The 26,501-nt window shown below is 41.0% G+C and overlaps 1 protein-coding gene across 11 annotated transcripts in view; it reads right to left on the bottom strand.

Moving 5' to 3' along the window:
* Positions 1 to 22,119, bottom strand: part of ZNF711 (zinc finger protein 711) — a 48,469-nt gene extending 26,350 nt beyond the window's left edge. For 3 of the 11 annotated variants that reach the window (XR_013923763.1, XR_013923764.1, XM_080365225.1), the window contains exons 1-3: positions 12,256 to 12,465; positions 11,313 to 11,452; positions 9,106 to 9,266 (exon numbers count right to left, since the gene is read on the bottom strand). The gene's annotated coding sequence lies outside the window, so the exon portion shown is untranslated. The other 8 variants (XM_080365222.1, XM_080365217.1, XM_080365220.1 and 5 more) reach the window with 8 other exon arrangements.
* Positions 22,120 to 26,501: the final 4,382 nt, after the last annotated feature.

The following is a 26,501-nucleotide window of genomic DNA, read 5'->3' as shown; positions in this document are numbered from 1 at the left end:
AACCTACTTCTCTCAAACTGTCTTTAAAAAATCTTCAGTACTAACTCTTGGGGACAATGACAACACAACATCATTCTTGCAGAGCTGCAAGAATTCCCCAATGTAATTTCTCGAAGGTGCCGTAACAGAGCAGTTAGGTCCACAGACCAGCTGGTATCACAAAAAACCCAGTCAAACATGATCAATGACGAAAGCAGTCAAGGATTTAACTGGCCCAATTTCACCCATACAATCAAATTCCAGTGCAGTTTTAAGATTTAGCTCCAAAATCAAATTCTTTCACCATGTGAGAATTATAAAGCAGTTTCAGAACCTTAACGCGATGGTCTATCACTCCTAAATTACAGTCACAGCCACCTGAAATTTCACAGTAGCTAACGAATACTTGCTGTTACAAAATAAGATACAGCTCTAGACCATAAATAGCTAATTTAATATAGCAATTTCAGAATTAATGCAATACTCTAAAATTTCCTGACCACAGCCTTGACACTCAGGTAATCCTTCCTTCTTAATGTACATGGATATGAAAAATTACCTTAAATTATATCAATCTGAGATTACAGGAAGGATATGCTAGGCTCTTTTTCCTTCTCAATAAGAAATTTAATTTATTTTCAGGTTATATAATTAGATGCCCAAATATACTATGTATTGGGCTACACTGAAAATTCAATACAAAGGCTATGATATTAATTTAAATTAAAAACTCTGCACGGAAAGTAAGTTATCGCCAAAAGGAGTACTTTGACAGTAGCTAACAGGACTGTAAAAACTACTGAACTCGCGGGTGCACGTAGTACTATGAATACCTTAAGCTTCCACTAAAAACAGATATGGATGATGACACATTAGCAGTAAACATGCTGAAGCTGCACCTCAGTTGATGCAGCTGGTATTCAACCACTACTTAAGTATACTCTTCTAAACCCTCAATGCAGACACAGGACTGAGTTGCATCAACTACACAATCACAGATTTATTTTATATATCTGCTTTCGGGTCTTAAAGGAATGCAGTGACAGCAGGAAAACCCCTTCCTGCTAACGCTGGAACAATTAACAACAGCTAAGGCCCACAATTCTCCTACAACTGTGTATTTTTGCTCCTAGGTTTCAGTAGTGCAGATGATTTAGTTCCATGCATTACATATGCATGCAAACCTTACTATTGGAAACAGCAAAAAATGTAGTACAGTAATTAACTCTGGTTCTTCACAGCTTCCTTCTGTAGTACAATATGTTATATACCCACACAATCATAGCAGAAATAGTCCAATCCTATGTTTCAAAAAAAGCCAAAGAAATAAGGCAGAAAGTAACAATCCTGTATGCTACCATAACCCTACACTTATCCATACCTCTCTTGCCTCTATTAAGATCTCAAGTTTTTCCTCTGAATTCACCTTCTCTTCTGTGTATTCAAAAGCAACTACCATAAAAATGCTTTGTAAGCATCAGCCAACAAAATAATACCACTTTATGGCATTCCATTAATATTTTCATTGATTTTTCTTTTAAATACAGCATGCTATCTTGCACCAGGAAGGAGTATGTTATCATCAGACCCCAAAATGATGAATTTCATGAAACCTAAACTGAGACTCCCAGAGCAATGTCTGAAGGCTACATTTTCAAAACATGTATGTGATACTGCTTTTCTTTTTTGAAAAATATAGTTCTTTTTCCAACTAGCTTCAGGAGAACATTGATTTTAACCTATTTCAGTTTTTTATCCCAAAGCTCTTCCTTACAGAGGACTCAGCTGAGACCAGGCAATGAATTTTAGAGTAAAAAATCCCAACTACATGATGCATCTGCCTACAGGCGGGAACACAACTGTAAATTACTACTGTAAATGGTGTTTTTGAAAATCCAAGATAATGGTTGGTAGACTGGGACTACCTAAGACCACAGATTTATAACAGCAACACTCAATTGAAAAACTGGTAAAGGCCCAGGCCCTTATAAACACTGCTCTTAGTCTACACGCTGATTTCTTAGCTTATTCTTCCCATAAAAGTATCATAAAATAACCATTAATACTTTAATTTCCTTTGAGAAAGCTTTCAGAAAACACCCTGAATTGAGAGAACTTCAGCAAAATATTTTGAGGAGGAAAAAAATGAAATGCCTCAGCACATCTACCCTTCCCAGAAAAAAATATGGTCTTTCTTGTATCCGGAGGTACAATGAAGCTCCCAATCGATAGGCTGACTTCCAGGCATTGTTGCCATATTTAAAATTTTTATAACATTAGAAAATATTTCTAGAGAAAGCCCATTACAACTGAGTATTTCTTCATAAATAGGAACATATTTAATACATTTTGTTGTATCCTATAGCATGGTCCTGCAAATGCTAAGCATCTCTCCAGCTTACACATACAACTATTCCCCACATGTTCAGGTGATACACTTCCAAATAAAGCCTATTTGCTTTGTCAGCCCTTAAGCCCTCCTTTAAAATCGTGAATTTCTTCTGAATAATATTTCAGTCTTGTTTACATATAATGAAATACATCGGCGTACTTTGTCAGGCATCCCAGGTATTTGTACGCTGCAAATGACATTTTGATTAAATCAAAAAGATCGAGCTCAGCTATAGAGCAACGTAACACAGTAAGTAAACTTGTAGGTAGTTGAAAAATCCAAACCAGATCTTTTCTGATTACCTCAACGTTCAAGTTCAAGAAGAATACAGAGAATTATCCTCCCCTGAAGATACCTGAGGATTTTGAGGTTCCCCCCCAGCTGATTTTTAATGCAGCAACCAACAGAAACGCAATGAGAAACAGCTCTCCTCGGCAGAAATATTACACAGAAGGACCCAATTAAGAAAATCACGTGCAGGTTAACAGAAGCCCTTCAAGGAATAAAGACTGGGTATGAAAACTAACATATCCATTTTAAAGTCCTTTATTGTGTTCGCCTATCAAGCATCCATGACAACCTACCCTCGCCCTCTGCATCCCCTTAAAACGACAAAGACAAAACCAGCGAAGGAGATTTTGTCCGGCTGCCGGCAAGCGAGCCGAGCAGAAGCAGCTGCGCCTCCGCGCTACAGCCACGGCGGCAACACACCCTCCCGCCTGCCCCCGGCCGAGCCCGCACCGCCGGGTCCGCCGCGGCGGGGGGAGCCGGGGGCGCTGCGCGGGTGCGGAGGAGCGCGGTCCCCCGCGCGTGCTCGCGGGGCGGGCGCGCCGCCGGGCGGCGGGTGCGCGGCGGTGTCGGGCGAGCCCGCAGTGCCGGCCGGGCAGCCCGGCGCGGAGCCTCCCGCCCGCACCCGCTTCGCTCAGCGCCGGAGCGACCGGCAGCGGCCCCAGGCGCCCCGGCGGCGGGCGGCGCGCGCAGCAGCGGAGGCGGCCGCGGGCGCAGGGGGCGCGCGGAGACAAAGGAGCCCGCGGAGGGCGCGCGCCGTGGGACGCCGCCCGTGGCAGGGGCGCGCAGGGCAGGGCCCGCCACCCGCGCGGCCTCCCCTCAGCGTGCCCCGGGCCGGCGCCAGCCCCTGTCCTGCGGCCGCTGACAACCCCCCCCCCAGGGCGGGCTCGGGCGGCGGCACAGGGGCCGGGGAGGCGGGGATAACCCCTGTCCCGGCGGCGCGGCGGCCTGCGGAGCCGCAGCCTTCCCCGCCCCGCCGGCCGACATCTTGTTTTCCGCCATTTTCTGGCCGCCCGAAAAGGCCCCTCAGCCGCTGGGCCTGCCGGCGCCACCCGCCCGCCCGCGCCCGCCCGGCACCGCAGCAGCCGCCGGCTCCCGGGGCTCGCCGACCCGCTGGGAGATGGCGGCGGCCGGCCCCACCGGCTCCCGCGGCGGCAAGGCCTCGGGCGCGGCCTGCCGTGAGGCCTAACAGCCTCCATTGTCCCCACCCCCCGCCGGCCCGGCTCCGCCGCCGCGGCTCACCTGAGCGGCTCCCCGCGCCGGGCGGCCGCGGCCCGGGGGCGGGGGGGGTGCTGGGCCCGCAGGACGCCGCCGCCGCCGCGGCCTGGCATTCGGGTCCGCCGGGTCCGGGCCTGCACCAATCACGGGCTGGGCTGGGCCGGGCGGCGGGGCGCGAGCGCGCGCGGCCTGCTCCCCTCCCCCCGCCGCCCGCTCGCCGCCGGCCTCGCGGCGGCCGCCGCACGTCACTGCGCGCCCCGCGCACCGAGCAGGCGCACCCGCCGCGCCGAGGCCGCTGCCCTCACTCTGCCCGCGCCGCCGAGCGCGCCTGTGCGCCGCCGGGGAGAGGCGGCCGCGGGGGGGGGAGCGCCGACCCCCTCCCTCGCCGCCGCCGCTCGCTGCCTCCCGCGGGGGTGCGCAGGGGTGGCCGCGGGGCGCTCTGTCCCGGCTTCCCGCGGGGAAGTAACAATGCCCAGGGAACAGCCGGTGCGGCCGGGGGAGGGTAGGGGGCCCCGGCGAGCAGTAACGCAGCCCGCACGGAGCGCACGGCACGGCCCCGCGCCCGCGAGGAGGCGGCGCCCTGAGGGAAATCGTGATCAACGTCCGTGTGCGGCCCCCGGGCCGCGCCGCGCCCCACGCGCTGCCCCTTGCACACGCGGCTGGGTGCGGCCCCGGCATCGCGCCGCGCATTTTGGAAATCCTTTGCTGAAACAAGGTCGGGTCCAGCCCCATTTCTGTATTCTCTATTGAATGTCAAGTATTTCTATATATACACACTTATTTCGGAGAGAATGCAAAAGCAAGCGTGAAGGTAAAAGGTTTCAAAAAAGGTTATGGAGATCCCAGGTGAACTGGGCCTGCCTCACTGTCCTCCCGGCCACCTTCAGTTCCCCAAGAAAAGATGAGGGCACCCTGACGCAGCAGCTGTGCCAGTCCTTGTGCAATAATGAAGCAGTACTCCGACATTAAAGACATGAGGTTTGGTATTTAAAATGCATTCTTGCCCGTAGGAGTAGTCTCATGTATAGAATTAACAAAAATCCTGACAGAAACCCTGGCATAAATCACAGTATTCACATTTTTTTCAATTGTTTCAGGTACGGCTGCGTGAATACCAGCATCTCTACTCAAGTAGTTATCTTAATACAACATTGGTAGATCTAGCAAAAAAGAAGAAAAAAATAAAAGTCTAAAGAATTAGCATGAATACACCTTAGTAACCATAACAGTAAAATCATTCAACACCTGAAAACAGCATACACTTCCAAATGTAAATATGCAAAAGCTTGGGGCTAGAGAAGCCCAGAAGGTCCTTTCTCTGATTTAACTTAACGGGTTGTAACTGTCACTTTTTCTAAACCTGCTTTAAGCTAAGGGTATTTTAGCATACACCCCCCTCTGGTTTAGAAACTGCCTTACTACATCTGTGCACAGGCTACGATGAACGGATTGTAGTACTGTTTTGTACTGAATTTCAAATGCCTGAATTTCAAACACCATTAGGGAAATAAAAGCAATTCTTCTCTTTTTTGTCCTGCTTGAAATACAGGTAACCCATAGAAACGGATCTTTGTGTTATAAAGTTTTGCCTTTACAGTTGCATTTGATAATAATTTTGTTCATAGACAAAGAGTGGGATTCAGTTGCCTACATGTCTAATAGGATGTCCAAAATAGATATGGCTGATAGAGGACTCGCCCTCTTCTAAAACAGCAGCAGGACATCAGATGGAATGTCAAAAATGGCACCAGGCAGCTATGTGTAGGTACCAAAATTATGCAAGTAAATCTCATTTTGCACTACACCATTATAAATTGCAGTTCAATACAGAGTTACAGGGGTTTTTGTTCTGTAATTCTTAGAAGATTCTTACTCCTGGACTCTCACCTCCTTAGCACAGAACTTTGAGACCTCTCCAACGTTTGACCCTCCTCCCCTTTATTTAAGAGGTAAGCAATAGAACAGTGAGGTAAAGCTGTCCGTAACATGCCACACACCAAAGTAAACACGTAAAAGTATCTAGTCAGTTCTTCCAGCTCTAGCAAAAGATACACATCCTAATGACAGAATAATTTCAACCTGATCAACACAATTAAGGAATGACAGGAAAAATACCTGAAAAAGGTAATCACAAAACCTGAATACTTAGGGAAATGGTGAGAGAAAATCTCACAAGGTGATACAATCAGAAATGCAGAACTACAGAGAGATTAATTATCCCCTTCAACAAAACCCCATCTGTGCTGGATTCTGTCTTCTAGAGAAATATCAAGGGAAATCTCAAAAGCAAAATGAACATAAAATAGCAACAAGGCTATTGCCAACAGCATGACGCAATGTTCAACATCAGACCCAACGTGCAAATTTGCAGAGGGAGGCAGCAATTACAAAGCATTGGTCAGAAGCAGAGAATGAAAAAAACCCACCAAGACGCCAAGATCACAGCGACCCACTATCAGAAAGTGCAGCAGTGAATCACAAAGAAAGCACAAAAGCCACAACACCATGCTATTTATCAATTTAAACTGTTTATACTTGACGGGGAAATAGCACATCATAACTGTGATACCTAGCAGATGGCCAGCATTGCTCCTTACCCTTCATTTCACAACGCAAAGAGTTCAAGGAATTACAGAGCTGCTCTGCTCTCCAGGTAAGAAGCAAAACAACCAAAGCACAGTGCTTTGCAGACTGCGTACTCAAAAAGGTACTCCCTAATATTATTCTTGTTTAGAAGTGACACCAGTGTATTTTAAGCAGTTTCTTCACAGTTTTCTTTCACATACAACTGCCTGATGTTACTACTGATGACCTGACCACAAGTGGTGAAGTGTATCAGGAGCAGCTCCTGTGGCTGATGTCCTGCAACTCCTGATCTGCCCACCCAAGACTAAACAGCAGGCAGCAGAAGTCTGATGAGGAAGGCTTCATTCCCTGTGAAACTTCATTCATTGCAGGTTAAACAGCCTGAGTGCATTGCTTCCAGGCAGCTCTTCTCTCGCCAACACCAGGTATATTTGACAGGATTGCCTTATCTCTTGCTCCTATTCCTTTTCAAAGGGTGGTGGAATGTTAAATAGAACACTCAAATTCTGTGATCACTTTCAGGTTGGTAAACAGAGCTACAGAGGTCAACAACAACCAGAGTTTGTTCAGTTATGGCACTACTGGAGGCTAACAAGTGACAGAAAAAAAAGCAATTCAGCAACAAAATTCACTGACACATTAGGATCTGACTTTCTGGGGTCAAAACAGTTTAAACTGATAGTCTATGACTGAACAGATGTGCTAACACCACTTCTGCATGTTTCTGAAGATAACAACTATTTTCACTTCTCTTATTTCTGATAGAAATTGAAAAATGACTGGATGATAGTAGGATGCTTTTACTGAACATGCAACAAAATTCTTGACACTGATGTTACAAGCATTGTTCTAGGCTGTCTGCAGACTCAGAAGACACTGTAATGCAGGTTTGCAAGCAGTCGACGCTCAGACAAATCTCTGGATTCTTTTTAATGAATTTTGGTGCGTGTGTTTCAACTATTCATGAAAAATTCCTCTGCCAGCATTAGATGATTTAGCAGTTGGCAAATCTGCCCTTGATATATATACATCAGGTCCAGACTCAAATGCCTGTGGGTATCTTGCAGCAGAAGTAAAACCATTAAAACTTACCCACTTTGGACATTTCTTACATTGGGGGTGAAGAAAAAAACTAAACCAAAACAGCCATTTGTGGCTGAAAAATAGAGAATGCCACCAGCTAGGATGGCAACTAAGTTACAGAGCCAAGAAAAACTGCCAGCTTTGGAGCCACCTTTCCTTTTTTCCCCAGCAGGAAGCTGTACCTACTCACTAAGTACTTGCAAGGAACAGGAAGCAAAGCAAAGGCGTCTGAATAGGTTTTCGGCTTCTCTGCTAACGTACTTGCCTAGGGAAGCCCGTGCAGTCTGGGCAATTAGAGTTGTGGAGAGCACTGAAAGTGCCAGGAAGCAGTTAAGGCATGGAGCTGTTGCAAGGAGAGCATTCTGATTTATATAAAAGAAATGCCGATATTTTCACCTTTCTAAAAAGTTAAGATTCTGAGATGTCTTATAGTTTCATGTATTATCTAACACTACAGAAAATCATTTAATACGAATGTTAAAATAATGTGCTTGAGACTCTTTGGAAAATGGGAAATATATCCAGGACTGCAGTATCTTTAATTTGTTAAGTGGCAAGGTAGTCAATTTTCTATAGCTTCATTTATTTTCATTATTTCTGAAAAAATTTACAAAGAAAGCCACTGCATTTTTAAAGGCAAACTTTTTCAGGTCTTAGTATGCGTAAAATGATGAAGGAAAACAAAGTGAAAAAGAAACAAGGGACAACAGAATGGGCTTACAAGCTGAGGTTGCTGCATCAGCCAGTACTTGATGCATCTTGGGATAGTGGGAAGCCGAATGCCTTGTTATGTTTGTACAATGCTGCCAGTGTCAGTGGGACAAAATGGGTATTGGCTGAGAACAAAGCCTTCCTTCTACCTAATCCTGCAGGTCACTGGTGTAACAAGAATACAGATTCTGACTACACTATCCAAAATTTGATGTAATTTGTTGTTTTCTTTCTTTAAGTATTGTGTCTTTAACCAGAGCAATGTCGGTCAGGGCACAACAGGCTCTACATGCTACAATGCCTTGAAGAATCTTTGTAATTATAGTTAAGAGAAATTCACAGTCCTACTAACAGAATTCGATTTGGAACCAGCATGTGGGGGGAGATCATGACAAAGAGCGAGGCAAACATCAAAAATAAACGGGTGAGCCAAATGGACACCGAGAAACTGTACTTGGCAAAAATGGTCTTTGACAAGTCTTTCTGAGAAATATGGAAAAAATATAACCCCTTACCCCCTTTGATACGGATTTAAACCATCCCAGGAAGCAAACAAAGAAAAGTAATGATTAGCATGCATATTTGTCATTTCTGATGGTGAAACATGAAACAACTTTTTCCTTTCTCGTAAGTTTCTTCTAAGGAAGGGCAGCTTTCTCTTGTTTAGGCACAGGACGTACAGTTAATCACAAAAGAACCCCATGTCCCGACAGATATGCAACAATTTAAGCAATAAGTAGAAGCAGCTATGTAAACTGTAAAATCAGGTGTTCACAAAAAGTCGTCACCAATTGCACAGTAAAATCAGATGCTAATAGCATGTTTTGTTTTATAATTATCTTCTATACCTTTTCCTTGCAACAACTTCTAGTGCTTTCCAATAGTTACGTCTATTTCCTCTGTGTCACAGCCCACAGGGTCTTACTGATCTCTCAGCATTTGGATCGTCCACTGATCACACAGCATTCCAAGACATTCCAGATACAGGAAGCACTGGTACTTAGTATTTCTGTAAAGAGATTGAATTAAATCAGTAGCATGACATATGCTCCTCAGTATGCTTGCTATTAAAATAATCTGTATCTAATCAAACTACATTTATGTATTTCTTTTATAAGTATCTGAATGTCTGTGCTGCTTCTGAATGTGTGCTCACCAGTAGCTTTGGGAGATCAGCAGGGCCAGCTAAAAAGCTGGAACAGCAGAACATTTGATTGCTACTGAGGTGTATTTTTTTTTTTTAATATAAACGAAGTTTCTCTAGTCTAAAAAGGAGGGCTGAAGAAATCACTGGGCTACTGTAGAAGATAAAAAAATGCCCAGACATGGCCATTAACATTTCTCTTGACCTGCAGCGATCCTTTGTAAGTAATCCATAGACCAAAAGCACTACACTCTGGAAGGAAAACGCTGTATTTTCTTTCCTTCATCATTTCTCCACTGCATTAACAGCAAACAATTAAGAATGCAGGACTCTAAAACACACACGGGCACACATACTTCTTGGAATACTTAGAACATTTTTCTACCCATAAAATTATTTTTAGGGATATTACATGACATGGGGGGAAAAAACCCACAACACTTCAGATGGGTAAATTAGGTTGCAGGCTCTGATATAACGCACGACTGGCAAAAGATTTACTTGTACAACAATACACAGGTAGACACAGGTAGTGTTCTCACCTTAATTAAGGACAATCAGAGCACATCACAACTTTTTATTTAATTATTTTTCCATTTACGCTGAAGGCCCCACCTTAATATTTTTCTGCAGTCGAAAAAAATACCTTTCTGAACTGTGAGTTTGCTTTTTGTAAAATGTTAACATTTTTCTTTTACAATTAACTTCGCCCATTTTGTCTTTTTTTAAAAGTCCATTATAAAAAGAAATGCCTGTTTTTTACTGATACCTTACACCAATTATTGGTGCCTCCTGTACAGAAGTAACCCAAAAGGCTCATTCACATAAACCAAATTTAATCACAAAACACTGCTCTATCAAGATCTGGGCCAGAAAGACATTAGTAATTGACTAACACAACAGTTTTAATGAGACTGGTTTTTTAGGCACAGAAAGGTCTTACGGTAAATACATCTGTCTACAGATCATTCAGTTGTTGGGCAGGGGGTAGGGGAAGCTTGCTAGCACACTTAGTCATATAAATGATTTCATAAGGTCTGGAATAATTTAATTACCCTGTACATCATACTATCTGTACTTTAAATACATAATAGCGACTTTCCATAAGCTTTAATAAATTTGAATTATGAAGTGGTGGAGGGAGGGGAACAGGAACCCAAGAGTCTCAAAGGAAAGGTGCTTTCTAAGAGGAAAGTACTAACAGAACTATTAACAGCCATATTTTTCAAACATCAGTTGAAATTTTTTTGTATCATTATTCAGGAGAGAGTTTGGAAAAATATTATAAATTTTAAAAAGTTTACCGTGACAGTAAAGGTAACAAGACAGTTGTTACATGAGAGCACTCATATTATCATTACAGAAGTTTTCAGCATGGCTGGAAACTCTCTTTGCCCATATTCCAGTGAAATCACAAGAGATACTGGCATGAAAGAAAAAGCAGTGTTGGTGAAACGGACAGAGCTTTTAGGCATTTGTTTTTTCATGTCAGCCATATGAATTCCCTTCACTGTACAGGGAGTTGGAACATAGAATTCCAGTAATTCCTCTGCCAGAGCTAAGGGCTCTCTCTACATTGACTGAACTGCCTGTTCTTAAGGGGATGTTTTGGGCAGCCATCCCTCAGTTTGGTGAAAACCCTGTTTATATGACTCTTAGTATCTTAAGTGTAAATGACTCAGAAAAAGATTAAAAAATTGCAAAACGTATCCAGTCTAGAATAGAACTGGCAGGTATGTGATATTCCTGTAGAAAACACCTGGATAGTAAAAGGTGGTTTTAGGCTTTTTATTAGGTCACATCTTTACTTTGTGACATAAATACTACCAATTTGAATTAGGATAATTTGTACTCAGTAACAAGGCAGAAGACTATATAATATATATGCATAGGTATGTTATCAATATATACCTGATACTGTCTCCCCTCTGCCTAACCTGCATAAGGGGAACTCCTGCTTGAATGGCCAAATGTCTCATACTGAGGTCACTGGTTAGAAAAACGGGCTGTTGCTGGCTCTGGTCTCCCCTAATGGCTGAGAATGCATGGGACTACGCAAAAGAGAAAAAAGAGGTTATTAAAAATATGCATAATAATAAACTGCAGATTACTGGAAGTGTTAGTTTACACTGAAATATAAAAATAATAAAGCTCACTACTGCATGTATGACATTGACGCAGTTAACATTAAGACTTCTAATGTTCTATCTTTTTAAGTTAATTTTAGTGTCAAACCCTTATCTTGCAGCCACAGATAAAAGTGAATTCAAAGCAGCAACATATTCTTTGAGGTTTTGGGGGGTTTTTCACTGTTACACTGAACAGTGCCATAATATTTAATTTTCTGTATTCCTATAATAATTTTGAAAAGGTTCTAAATTCATGACAGGGATACCTTCAACATTTTCCAATTTTATGTTAAAAAAAAAAAAAAAATCAGACCTTCTTCATGGCCCAAAATACCAGAAAGCTCCAGTCTGTTTCTGCAGTAGAGCCATGCTACTTATGAGGAAAACATTTTGTTGTCATTTAGTTGCCTCATGGTAAACAAGTTCTCTGCATAAGTTATAGGTAGGAGCTGCAACAGTTGGCTCATGTTAGTGAGGAGGATTTAAGTGAGGAAACACAACTAAGGAAACTGCATTTCTAAAAATAAATGAGAATGAATAATTTGTAATTAATAGAGGAAAGCCATACAAGACATTGGATAAATCAGTATTTCAGAATTTAGCTTCAGAAGCAAGAGAAGCAGACACTGACTTCTGGCTGATACATGAGGCCTGGAAATTTCGTAAAGTCTTTTATGATTAAACATTTCAGAAAGATGCCACTCCATAAGTAACAGTGAATTTACCTCTGATTACACAGAGACCAGACATCTCCATTTGCAGCTGAGTTGAGAAAGCACGGGGACCGTTTCCTTGGCTCAGAAAGCAGGTAGCCCAAGCTCTATTGTGGCAGGTCCACGGCTGCCAAGGGAAGGTGAGGGCCAGCAAGAGAATTCCTGCCTGGCACTTTCCCTGCAAGAGCAGAGGCCAGACTTTCCCATCTGCGGCCAGTGATCAAACATTAAGATAACTGAATATTATCGTTTAAAGAGTGGATGCTGTCTTGCCAGACGTATTGCTAGAAGGAGGAAAACATCATGAAGAAGCAAAATAAATATGCTATATTGTTCATAAAACGAGTAAGTGATGTTCATTTGCTAACGGTACCTTCACATAAAAATGTAACGACCTGAAGTAATTATCAAAACTAGATACCTTCCGGAGAAGCAGCATTCAGGGCAGCTGATCTGCAGGAGCTGGTGCTCTCAGATACAGGTTTGGCTTCCTCTCTTGCCTCTCAGCCAGCTCTGGTGAGGGCTCTGCAGGCTGCAGAGCAATACGCTTGCCAGCATGGAAGCAAAAGCTCAGACAAGTAACAATGGGCTTTTCACAAGCTCACGTTTTCATCACCCCCGCGTCTAGCGAGGAGACAAGGCAGGCAGAAAGGTCCCACGGGCTGCCTCCGGGCTGCAACTAGCAGCCTGCAGCGCGTGAAGGCTGCAAGTCCTGCAGCCCTTGCCCAAAGCGCTTCCTTCACAGGAGGTTTTCTTCCCTAACAGAGTGTGCAGGATTTGGTCTAATTCACACCTTGAAAATGCCAGCAGCAGTCGCACGCAGTCAGAATTAGTTCCAAATTGAACAGCACCATCTCCCGGTGAAGGTAGGCTCGTGCCTCATTCCCCCCCCCCCCCTAAATTTCCAAGATACTAATACTATACAAATATATTTTACAGGAAATAATGTATTGGACTGGATTCTTTCTTTTCTCTTTCACATCTTCATTACAAAAACAAGCCTGATTTCTTGTGTCTAAAGTAAATGAGACAGATCAAATCTGTACTTGGGCTCTCTACCTATACTGACACAACTTGTACTTGCAAAATTTGCATACAGAAACAGACGACAGGAAGAGACCAAGCGACTCAGGGCACCTAACAGGCTGAGAACAGCCAGTAATGGAAGCATAAAGTATGCAAACAGTATAAATACACGAAGCACTATTGATACATCAGTGTAACTTCCAGCCAGCAGCATCTAAGTCATTAACTGACTGAGCTGGAGCAGAGTCTGTGGCTGGATTTGCAGCACCAAATAAAGCAGACTAATACAAGTGGGGCCCCACACCGACGCTTCACACACTTCAGAAAGGTTTGCTTTTCAGAATGTGTCTGAAACTTCAGCCCAGGCACGGAATGTTCATCAGAGATGGAAGCACACACTCTGGTTAGTTTAACCTAAAGGGGAACCAGTTTGTGCACTCCCAGGCTGCTCCGAGGCGTGAACTGCAGCATGCCAAGCGTAACAACCGGGATGTGTCCTACCTGAAAGCACACACCCAACCTGAACACCGCTGCCCCCCTGAAGAGATGTCTGATTTTTTTTAAAAGTAATTTAAAATGTGAGTACATACTGGTGGATTATGCATTTTACAAAAAAAAAAGCACTTGTTTGTTTGCTTGTTTAAAACTTCTGCCTGATTTCATTTGACATAGCCTAGTTCTGACATGAAAAGCAGGGAATAGTAATCTCTCATACAACCTCTCCTCACACAGAAATCCATGCTGATGTCCCTGAAATTCTACATGTGCTTCGCTGCTTGCTGAGATCGGGGCTCAAAATCATTTGGTAGTCAAAATGTAAGCACAAGTAAGATTCACACAGTAGTATTCCAATGTATCTGGGTTTGTTTTCAGTTTCTTCCTAAAATCCCTAGCAAAACAAACTTTCTCAGAAAACATTACTCGAGACACCTGTTCTGAGTTCTAATTTCTCATTTAGAGATGACTGCTCCACACACAAAGCAAAAACTGCTTTTCTACACACATTATCTTGCATTTATAAACAATAAAATTAATTTGCCATTTTCTTGTCCAGTCATTCATTATTATACGCTTCCTCTGTATTTTTTCATAGAAAGGCTTGGTTTTGACGGCTCTGAGTACTGTGGTCTCATCAGCAAACTGTGTCACCTTACTAGCACTGCCTTTTGCCTGTCTTTACAGGGGAAAAACCTTCAAGACAAGTGGTCAAGTATAACTAGTAAACAAATGAAACTGCAGGCATGGCTCTGCAGCAGCCTAAATGGGTCGAAGTCTGGAGAGCATACGGATCTCTTCCCCTCTGGCTATGTACTCCTGCCCCTCTCCTTGCACAGGCGCTGGTGCCAGTAGCAGCAGTCAGCGTTCGTGGGCTGACCAGGCTGGCCCTGCTCACCCAGAAGCTGGAATAGCACAAGGACAACACAAGGGAAGAGGCTGTAGCATACAGCTGGAGCTCATAACCAAATTGTCACTCTTTTTAATGCTGGTCTTTTCACTGGCCTAAAATGAAATATTTATTTGAACATCGTTTTTAAATAGTCCCTGGTTCTTTGTTTTCTCCTATGCAGAGATTTCTCCTAGGTTCACTTCATCTTTGATGAAGAGTTTCACCTTCTCACATAAATGCAAATGATCTTGGAAATCAAATACTGGGCAAATGAAAGAAAGATTTTAAACTCAGGTTACCTTTAATTTTACTCTATGACCTTTTTTGCTATTCATATTGGTATATTTGTATTGTGATCGGTTGGATCACAAAGTCGGGTCTGGCTTCCACTATGATTAGGAACGTGTGATATGCCCCACACGCCAACATCTGTTACCCTCAGAGGCTGCCCCAGTTACCAGCCGTTTCAGCAGTAAGTGCTGGGTTATGTTGTGCTGCACAGTATGGAGGATTTGTCTGGTTCCTGGATGGGGGAACAATGAGATTTCAAGCTTTAGCAATGGTTTGGGCCTTCTTTTTGTACCACAGATTGGTTCAACAGCCATACGGTAGGTTTAGATGCACTGCTGCAATGAGTATGCAAGAGCTGTGTATTACAATTTGTCTATGACAGAGCAAGTACCAGTGATATACACTAATGGGGCTCAATGAAAGAAGACAAAACCCACATTGTCTGTGTGCTTGGGACAGGTATCAGTGGGGAACAAAGAAAGATAAAATGCTGAAAGCAAAAAGCAGCTTGAATTGCCAATGCCTAGGGCCAAAGAACAGGAAGAATTGTTTAATCACCAAGCCTCCTGTCAGTGTTTATTGGTGTTACTCTTTTTAAAAAAAACCCCAACAAACCACAAACAACTTGCGAAAACAAAGCCAACCCTTAATAGCAAATAGCAAGACAGATTTGGTAGTCTACAGTTAAAGTAGTAAATGTATTTATCAATCTTTAAAGCTTGCCTGGCTAGCCCTGAGAAAGAGAAGCAACAACCCAGAGTGAAGTTCTGCACTTAGCAGTAAAATGCTGAATAACTGCTAAATGGTCTGGTAGGATGCTTTGATTTAGTTTTAAATTGTGTAGACAGCGTTTTGGCAGAGGATTCCATATGGCAAGCTTGTTGATTTAAATACCCAGAGGTTAAACATTAATCAGAATACCAGACTACTTTTGCTTTACTTCCATTTTGACTATAAAAACCCTTTTAACTGCATCCAAAGTAATTTACCCAGCTTTTCCACTTTTACAGCAGTAGACCCAGTAAAATATTAAAACAACTATGATAACCAGTGCTACTGCAGGAAGGACAGTTACTAAAAATCAGATCTAGAGTGTTCCAAAGGTGGTTACATTTGGGGCCCATGCACCAATACTCCATCCAGTCCACTCTTAAGTAGCCACATCTTCAAATAAAAGTATTAATTTTTGGCAACATTATTTTAATTTAAAAATAAGTAATGTCAAAAAAAGGAAGGTATTTTTCTATATAATTATTTATTATTGAATACTGCAGGGGTCAAGAGATGCAGCATTTCTCCTGTTTGTCTAAAGATGTTACTTAACACACATCTTATTCTAAATTTGATGCAAATGCACTCTGCCAGGCTTCGGGTCAACCACGTCCAAGTTAGCATTCCCAAAAGTCCAAGATAATACGCTTTCTTGGGAATGGGGTATGTTACCCAAATCATGGCACGGTGTGACCTAGGTCAATGATCTTTTCGCCAGCTGTAAGCGTGGCAAAGCCTCTCACTTTCCACAACAGACGATGCAGATATAATTGAAACATCACATTGCTATCTGTCATTATGACATTGATGCCCCTTCTATGAAAAAGCAGCAATACAACCCATAGTAGAGTCACACACTATATCCCCTCTGCTTTTAAGAGTAAGACTTGTAATGGGATAAGAATGTTGCTTTATTTTCATTAATTCAGGGCTTCTTTTTCCCCCTCTCCTACAGCACTACTTCCTCTGCGAATACAAAGGATATCCCTAGAACAGAATGTCCCCAGCCGTCCTCATGATGGGAAGGTTCTTTTGACAGGGATTCTGCATCATTTGTTGATGCAAACAGTCTGGATTTGGGTAACCTTTTCTGGAAGTTTGACCTTGATCTCTATGGAAAATTCTTTTCTTACTGCTATTTATAGGTAATATTGGTATTGACCTGGCTATGTTTTAGGATACATATATACAGTTTCAATAATGTAGCATTCTATTTCTTTGGAGTTGCGCTAATATTTAAACAGCATACTTCGTTATCTAATCTGGTATATTGGCTACACCTGGAGGCTAGCTGCACATTCATAAACAACAGACTGGGTTCCCTGAGAAATTTTTGCCTTGAATCCACCAGATAATCAGATGAGCTTTGTAATACTGCCCTGGTATTTTCTTGCTAATTTCCTATCAAGTCTAAGGGCCAAGCTACGTGTAAAAAACAAATACACTAGCTACAGCACCAAGATTTACTACTCAGACTAGATTACTTTTTTAAAAAGGAAAGTAACAACTATATAATGGAGAATAGGATATTAAGATACCTGATTCTTTTTAAACTAAAGAGATTTTGATTAACCTGGGGGAAAAAATTAACTTGCCATTACACAGCACAATTAGGGTCTAAAGCAAAATACCTGAGACAATAACGAGCATGTGAACATTGAGGATTACAGTGATTACCTACATTATGGATTACATGGCCTACACATTCTAAAAAGAGAAAATGCTGCACTTAGATCCCAGATTTGATGCACTGTAGCAGAGTTATTGAGCTTATGCAGATTGTAAATGAAGATCAACATCTACTTTCATGGATCACACTGCAGGGTCTAAATTTAGTTCATCATTAAAAATATATTTAACAAGCTGCATTTACATAGCATACATTTAAGCAAACAAACCAATCCCACACCCTACCTGCAAAAAGGTTTTTCATTTTTACATTGACAATAAATATTGGTAGGACAGAACTTGTCTGTATTACCCAGGCAGGTCTTAAAGTCTTCAACTCCAGTGCAGTTGGCTGTATATTAAAACAAAACAAACATTTATTTAATGCAATTATACATTAACATACTGTTAGTGGTCTGTATTTCTAATTACATCAGAAATTTAAGCTGCATATGACATAGTCTGAAGACAATACTAAGTCTTACTTTCCAATGACTTGCGCCTTCAAAATTTGAAGTTATATGAGAAATGAAAGTTTATCTGCTTAAATTACTTCACTCTGATTTCGTACCCATCTCCCAGTTAGCCAGTAAGCTGTATAGCTTATATCATTATGATTTTTGTTGCATTATTTAAGTGCAGTTGTATCTGAATTCCACTATTTATCAACTCTGGATTGTTAGCAAAGGCTAAAAGTCTTGAAGCCCATTGGAGACTCAAACCTTCTAATCATAATCTAAATTAAAACCTTTTTGTGTTGGGATTATTCCTTATTTTGGTGTACAAAAGGATCTGTTTTGCATCAACGTCAGTTCTCCTCCATCTCTTTTACTGTGTAAACCTTGTGGGCTGTAAACTATGTTCCAGAAGTTTGCAGTACTGCGCAGGCATACGGCTGTCTAAAAATAACTGCCTCATCAGCAACCTTAATCAGACATCAGAAGTCACCGTGTTGGTGCTCAAAGCTGACATTCTTTGCTACCTGTTCCTTTCCTATGTAGGACTCTGACTGAATGCTCTACTCATCGTTCATACCAGCAAGCTACAAGCTGACCCAGAGCTGCTGGTGCAAAACCACCAAAGTCCATGATTTATGGAGATGTACCTGACACCTTGACTGACAATGTTTAACCCAACAGGCAATTGCAAGACACCACTGGATATGTTGAGAGAGTCGCCAATGCAACAAGTATAATTCTGTGTAACTTTTCACAATGAGAAGAAAATGTGTTTAGAAGGAAACCAGTAAGTCAGAACTAGAGGAGGTCCCTGGGCAGATCCTTCTGAGCCTACCTGGCAAATGATAAGAAGAAAGCACTATCAGAGCATTAATATTACCATTTTCCTATTGCAAGCAGGATTTTACACCATGAACAGGTGGATTAGCAGACTCGTGACTAATGCATTATTAACTTGAAAAACTATGCTATGGGCAGTCTTTATTTCAAGAAAAGATGGAAGCGTCCTTCCACCCCACTGTCCAAGACAATCTAATCCAACATTTACGGTTAATGAGAGATAAATCTAAATGATTACACAGTGGTCAAGGCTTGCATTCATACAGATCTATTTAAATATACTGCATTCCCTTCTCGCAAGAGGGCATCAGCATCGAAGCACTTTCCAAGACAACCTAAATATAGGTTATATGTTACAACTATAAAGTACAGAACAAGGAAAAATCCCTAACAGTATTATCTAGGAGATAAGCAACACTACTGTTTTGTAGCTACCTGTATGATCAGTAACAATATTACAATTGTTTTAGCAACGTTACAAAAAATACTAAGGGAGTAGAAAATAACTAGCTGTGACTGTTGGAGAGAGAGCGAGCACATACGCCTTTTGATATTATTGCTGTAACATTCCATGTTATTAGGGAACTCACTACTGATAGTACTGTAGTCTATATAAATGCAAAGTTATCCTTAAAGTGGTAATGGTTTTTTTGGCAATTGAAAGGCTAAAGTAGCATAAAAGGAATTCCAGTTCCTCAAATGACAAACCAAAACTCTATTAGAAAAATAACTGCAGCCGGTTTATACCCGTCAGGTCAGTAATACCTGATTACTAGTAACTGGTAGCTACCAGGTAAAGAACAGTTATAATAATAAATAAATAAAATTAATTTTTAGACAATCTTTTCATAAAAAATTTTGTGACCGAAACTGTATAGTCTAACAAAATCAGACACAATTCGACGTAACAACTTCTCATTTAAAATAACCTTTTTTCAATGCATTCTGGTTGTCACACGCTTTAATTACTCATGATTTTTTCCCTGTTGATCTCAAAAAAAAATTATCTAAAAATACTTGCTATAAAAACAACGTAGTTTTTTAACCCATATACCAAGTAATTCTTCCAACTGAAAAAGAACTGAACCATCTTACTCATTTAGAACGCATCCTTTTGACATTGACAGATTGACTCAAAATGATTTAAAACCACCAGAATACCTAAGCGTTTCAGTTGTAATTCATATGGTTGCAAGCTTTTTAATATATAGAAGTAAAAAGCAGGTGCAAGTGACCACATTTTTGTCTTGCATACCTATGTCTGTAAAATATCACCATACTCCTGGCAGTACAGAACACAAAAACTATGAAACACTCTGTAACAGCAAACACAGGTAAGCAGCTGTCACATGGAGGTCTTCACATTTGCATTGTTTTCCCATTATTTAAAAATAAACATATGGAGAATTTCCTCAGAAGCAATATGGCTGGCATTGCAATACCAGAGCAGCGCTCCCACAGCTGAGCCAGGCATCTGACAGCCACAGCCCTGTTCTGACCAGCTATAAAAGCAAAATGCATCCACGTCTCAAGTCCTAAAGCTTCATGTTCACTCAGCGAATCGCTGGCCAGGAGCAGAATGAAACACAAGACCTCAAGAATGGACATCCTGAAGCCAACTGTGGTAAAACACCCTTTCTTCCAGCAGCAGAGTGCACTCTCCTTTCTGCTACTGTTATTTACTGTAGCAAGCCAAGGATTTTGAGCTTGTTTTACAGCATTTTTCTCCATGAAGAATTACTAATTAATTTGTTACAGATATAACTTCCTGAAAACTTCTCCAGCATATTTTCTTTTATGACAACTGGGTACTTCCATAAAGATGTCTCATTAATCTTGCTATTTCTGAACTGTTGAATACATATGCAAAGTACTCCTTTAATGATGTGAGTTTCAACACACCAAAGTGTCTGTCACAAGCATTTATCTGTTCTCCTTTTAGGGTTATGTTACCTCTTAAAAGTTTTAAAGATAGCAAGTTTTGAATGTATTTCAAGACAAAGTGCCTTGAATATACATTGTTTTGAAAGACATGTCAAAAGGCACAATCAAGAGTTTACAAATTATGATTAAAAGGTTATTACCAGACTGGTCTTAAGATGTTTACCTCAGTAAAAGAAACAGCACGATCCTTCTTTAGCTGTAATGCAGAAGCCCGAAGGACGAATTCATACACACACGTTGTTCTGCTTGGCAGGGAATTTCCCTCTGGTTCCAGATCACAGCTGCCGAGCACCGCTACTTCGGGTTGTACACAAACAGCTTTACCTAGGGCTTTTAAATTTGATTAAGACAAAGATGCAGAAATGTAATTTGCAGTTCTACTTGGGTGAGATGTTTTAATGAAGCGGATTACAAACCCCAAGCTACTGACTTTGTCATATTGTCAGCATTTTATTGGAGGCAACAGGTCTGGACTGGCCCTTGCGGAAGGGCTGCAGAGGCCATCAGCAGGTGTCTCATTTTAGTGCCTAAGTAAAACCAATGCCAATAAGCCAAAACAGCTGTTAGCTTTGTATGCCACAGCACACCCATTTCTTTTCTTTTTTTGTCTTAGTTCCTAGAACACACAAAAATCAAGTGCAAAGTTACACATACTACTGCTACAGTCTAGGTTGACTACACTAGACTAATTTTATTTTCTCAAATTGAGAGCTATAACTAAAGCAAACTTACTGACCAAAATCAATGGTGGAAGCTGGTCAACTGCTTGTTAGCTTTAAACTTAAACAATTTCAGAACTGCTTCAAGATGGCTTTGGAAAACACTCTTTTCTACTACTGTTGCATTGCAGGTTCTGAGGGAGGTGCAAACAGAAAGCAAGTTACACACATCTCACACAGGGCTATTGCGACTGCTACAAATAAAGCATAAAAAAAGTTACCAACACTTCAAACCATGACAGCCTCAGTTTAGACCCAATACCCGATCACAGTAAGGGAAACGCATGGAATTTCCTTCAGCTGTTTTACTGAAAGCAATCAGCCCATAAGCGAAAGGGTGAAGAATAACTGCAACTTGAGTACCAGTGCTCTGGCTCTGCCCCGCAGTAAATGCGGAGCTCCCAAATGCATGTCCCTTTCACCACTCCCAAGTCAGGGATAAAACTTCCACTTCCCTCTCCCTCCTACTCTTCTACAACCTGTTAGTGAGTACTGAAATGCTTAATTTTTGCAACACAAAATAGATCTGGCCATTAGACTTTAAAACGTAAAGAAGTTTCCTTAAATAAAAAAAAAATAGTGTAAAATCAAGATTTTCCAACTTCTAGACTTCCTTCTCTTTAGCATTTCAGCTGGGTTTACACACTCACTCTGGTCTACCAGAAGAGCACATCAACACTGCAGTAATATAAATAATACGGTAACTTCTAGAACGGTTTCAATTACAGCCCTCCTTCACTGCCATATACCATCAGTATGTATCCCAGCTGTGCTTCTTAGAATCCCTGCAATTTAAAATAAAAATTACAAACTAGAGCATACTAATGCTTCTTTTTAAAAACTACAGGCTTTGTAGGACCCCACCTTCTTTCTAGATTTAAAATACATTTTCTGTATTTGAATATGATTTAGAAATACTCCAGACTTTCACTACCAGGTAACTACACTGATGCATTAAAATATCGTTACAGTATTTGCAAAGTTATTCAAGAATCATAATGGTAATCTGCCATTGCAATAGCCACATTACTTATTCACACAATTTTTCTTCTTTAAGTAGTTACACTGTAGGTTACACCATGTATTACATTATTTATGACCCTTGGATTGGCAAACTACCTGGAAGATTATCATGGAGCCATACTGAAGTAAATATATTTGTTATCTGCCTGGTTCTGTTAACAATATGTGTCATTCTGCCAGCACAGATAAAAGCTGCCTTTTTTCTCCCAAGTTCTGAGCTACAGCATTCTTTAAAAGAAATTACTAAGAAGAAAAAATGGAAGCACTTCTCAGAATTTAAGACACAAACAACTGAATGCTGAGCATTAATATGTCCTGCATGTTACTGCAGTGATTATTTTTTTTCTGGGAATGTATGTTTCAGTACTTCAGGGGTGAAGTTTTTTCCCCCTCAATGTCAGTGAAACAGGTGTGACTTAGGTTTGTCTTTTTTTTAAAAAAACCCAAATTAACTTCTAAAACATACATTAGAGAAAAGGAATTGACAGTTTGCCCTATAGATGAGACAACATACAGAAGTTACACTTAATTTTTAAAAAGTATCTTATCACCCTTTATTTTCAGGTGCTTCACAACAATATGACAAAATAAAGTTATCACAAACAGTTTTCTGCAAATAAAAAATTACTATCAACAATTTCAAAATCTCTATATAATACAATCAATCATAAATAAAAAACATGCATTAAATTAAAACTTTCTATATTATAAAATATCATGTGACCCAGTTCTTTTAAGACACTGGACTTTTCACAAATAAGTAACTTACACCATATAAAAATCACAGTATACATTCTTACTTTTATTATGTTAGTGTATTATTGCATTATGAAAGAAACTTTAAGTGACAATTAATGATATACTTGAGAGGCATTTCAAAGTGTTTCACTATAAATTAATAAAGTCATGTCTTGCAGTGCAACTTTTCCTGTGTACTGGGTCTGAAACCTTAAAGAGCTCAAGTCAGGCACATATATCAAATGAGGACTCAGCAGCATGGCACAATGTAGATTTGAATCTGCTTTTTTAAAGCTATTGCATAGCACCTTTACCATAAATTATTAATACAGAGATGTGGCGACGGTTCCTTGTAGTTATTTGGAACAAGTCACCTACGCAGTATTACACAAAAGGTGGAGGCTCAGATGTCTGAACTGAAGAGGGCAGGCACCTTCTTAACCTGACAAAGGCTTCACAAAACGGCAGCTGCACAGTACGGATTCAGAGTCACCATTCTAATATCTGCACAGAGCAGCCGAGTAACCTGATTTGAGCTACCCTGATTTCAGCAAATACATTCCAAACTTTTCTGTAATAATCAGCACTTTTTTTGGTAACTCTACGAATTTCTCTCATCATGTATCTCACATGGGTGGACAAGACTATGACTGACTAACAGAAGTTTATGTTAGTAAAGAACTAGTATATCATATTCCAGGTTTTTATTAAAAAATTCCTTCCCACTACTAATAAATCTATGCTCCAGGACAGAGAAATACCAACTGAGAGATCAACTATGGTCTTTTTGAAAGCAGAGAACACACCCAGACAGGATACAAAATTTCATACTTTTTTTGTCCCATTTTCTTTGGCTGCCAACTGGGAAACTGACATCTTTAGCTATAGCTGTTTCAGTGCCAGAACCCAAGCCTCTAATCTTAGTCCCAGCTTTGCAACTGCTAGGGATATTAAACAAAAACTGTCGGTAGAAAACAAACAAACACTACACTGCCTTGTGGAGAGAAATGAGAAAGAGAAACCGACAAAAAAAGTAAAAATAGAAAGTGACACTGGTAGGCAAAATCTGTGCTGGAATAAACCTGTGCTGGCTCACTCCTCTGGTCCACCACCAAGAAATGATGCAGCACAGGGTACCATTTCATGAGCTCTAGAACCCTACTCCTCACTGTTCATTCATCAAAAAGCAGTAATTTCATATCCCAGAAAAAGTATCTAATACTTCTGAATGATGATTTAACTCTCGGGTACGGTTCTATTACAATTTTGCCCTAAGGAGTAATTTGAGACAAACACAGCCTAAGGACAGCTTGTGATCACATCCATTTACAGCATGAACTCGTAAAATCAGGGGCTGTAATCCATTTACAGCATGAACTCGTAAAATCAGGGGCTGTAATACAAACTGCTTGCTCTAGCTCTTCACTGCCTAACCACCAAGGAGTCCAAAGCACCTTTTGCAGACCAGGCACTTTCACGTGCACCGTGAGATTTGAGTGACCATGCACTTGTGTGGAAAAGACCAGAGCAGCTTTTGGCACTGTGGGTGGTGGGCAGTCTTTTAAGGCCTACTCTTGCTCAAAAGGGCAGACATGCTCAATCCTGAACAGCTATCCAAGGAAGCTTCCCGCCCTGTTCCCAGAAGACTAATGCCTGTGCATAGTTTTCCACTACATACTGAAAAAATGTCACCACAGTAAACTCCTAGAAAATCCATGCAAACCTGCATCATCTTACCTTTCTTGTTGACTTGAGGCAGCGTACCACTCAAAGGACATAAATTTAAATAGAATCTAGGAGTAGAGCAGATGGGTTTTCCTTTATGCTTTTTTGCCCAGAATCTGATCAAAGAGAGATAATAAAATTTCTGCCATCCAGTCTTGCACTTGAAAATGGTAATTTCTTCACCATCACCACTTCCTGCCTTATGTCTGCATCTGTTTCCCTGGAAATGGCATACGAAGCCCAGCCATCTAATTTTTCTACTCCTCTTTCTGCAATGGAATGCTAAATGTGTCTTGTCTAGGAGCTCTATGAAGACTGACAATATCCGCTGATTCCTGCTTGAATTCTGAGTTTCTTGGACCTTAAGATATAATTAAAGAAACAAAACACTTTGTCTGCTGTCCCAAGCAAGTTTAACTAATAGAATTCTTCTTCTCTAACCTTCACATTTACAGACTTCACCTTCCGTTGGACTCTGTATAAAAAAGTCCGACACTCTGCCTGAAATTTGGATTCCAAAATATTAATACCTATCTGTGTCTGAACCGTGCTAAAAGCCTCACTCACTCCTGCTCGTTCATCATTTGTGCCTTGCACACATTCCATTGCGCAGTACTGCCCCACAGCGACACTAGGAACACTGTTTGCCTGTATTTCACTAATCATTCGCCTTTGAATTAGCAGCTGTCGAAGAAGAAACCGCATTTGCAATCTCTTCTAATGGAGAACAGGAGCAAATACCCCTTCATATCCCGGTGCTGAGAGTACCTTCATAGGAAGCAGCATTTCTTTTCAGGTTTAAGTTTTCCAGCCAATCTGTTTGTATAGCAAAATACGAAGCACGCATTTTCACTAATTGAAAGATAACAGAATTCAACAGAACGAAGGACAAGCTACCAGCACAGTGACCTTTTGCAGTTTATATATCAGGGAAGTGCCAGAGCAGATACAGGTGACGTTACCTCTAGGCAACAGTCTGATTAACATAGTGTACTGATAATGACTTCCAGTTTGTTCAAGGAAGACCACCAGATCCATTCCAACCCTTAGAAGAGTGCTTTGAAGAGAAATGGAGGATGAACAGAAGTAGAGTGATATACACGATGATAAAAGCAGTGTTTGAAAATTTTATCTTAGAAAACTTAATTTCTAATTTCATTCTTGTGGAAAAAGAATTTCACAGAAATTCTACCAAGATCAATGGGTGCTGCATATAAACTTCTGGGAAGAAAACAGTTGGCTACCTGCTACTTCTGCATTTTTAAAATTTGTCAGCACTTTAAAACTCAAAACTACAGGTTTCTAACTTCCTAAGCATTGTTAATGCATTCTATACAAATTCAAACAGTATCGGTTTCATGGATTAAGCAATTTGCAAACAGTTCTTCAAATATTAGAGGTATGTGAAAACTCAATGCATAGGCTATAAAGGATGTTTTAGATAGTGATGTTTAAATACACAAGCGGCACACAGAACAAGAAGCTGTTTCCATTCACCTTTGTGAAAGAGGCAAATGACAACAAATGACTTTACCATGAAAAAAAAGTGACTTGTTTATACAAGCATTAAAGGTAATGTTATTCATATAACACCAAGGGTACTCAGACCAGCAAGAAGTTGCGTTTCATTCCAGAGCTGAAAGAAAAACAACAAAGCCTCTGCAAACC

This window comes from Falco punctatus (genome assembly GCF_963210335.1).
Source record: "Falco punctatus genome assembly, chromosome: 15".
NCBI classification, from domain to species: domain Eukaryota; kingdom Metazoa; phylum Chordata; class Aves; order Falconiformes; family Falconidae; genus Falco; species Falco punctatus.
This window is presented reverse-complemented; position numbering and strand designations above follow the sequence as displayed.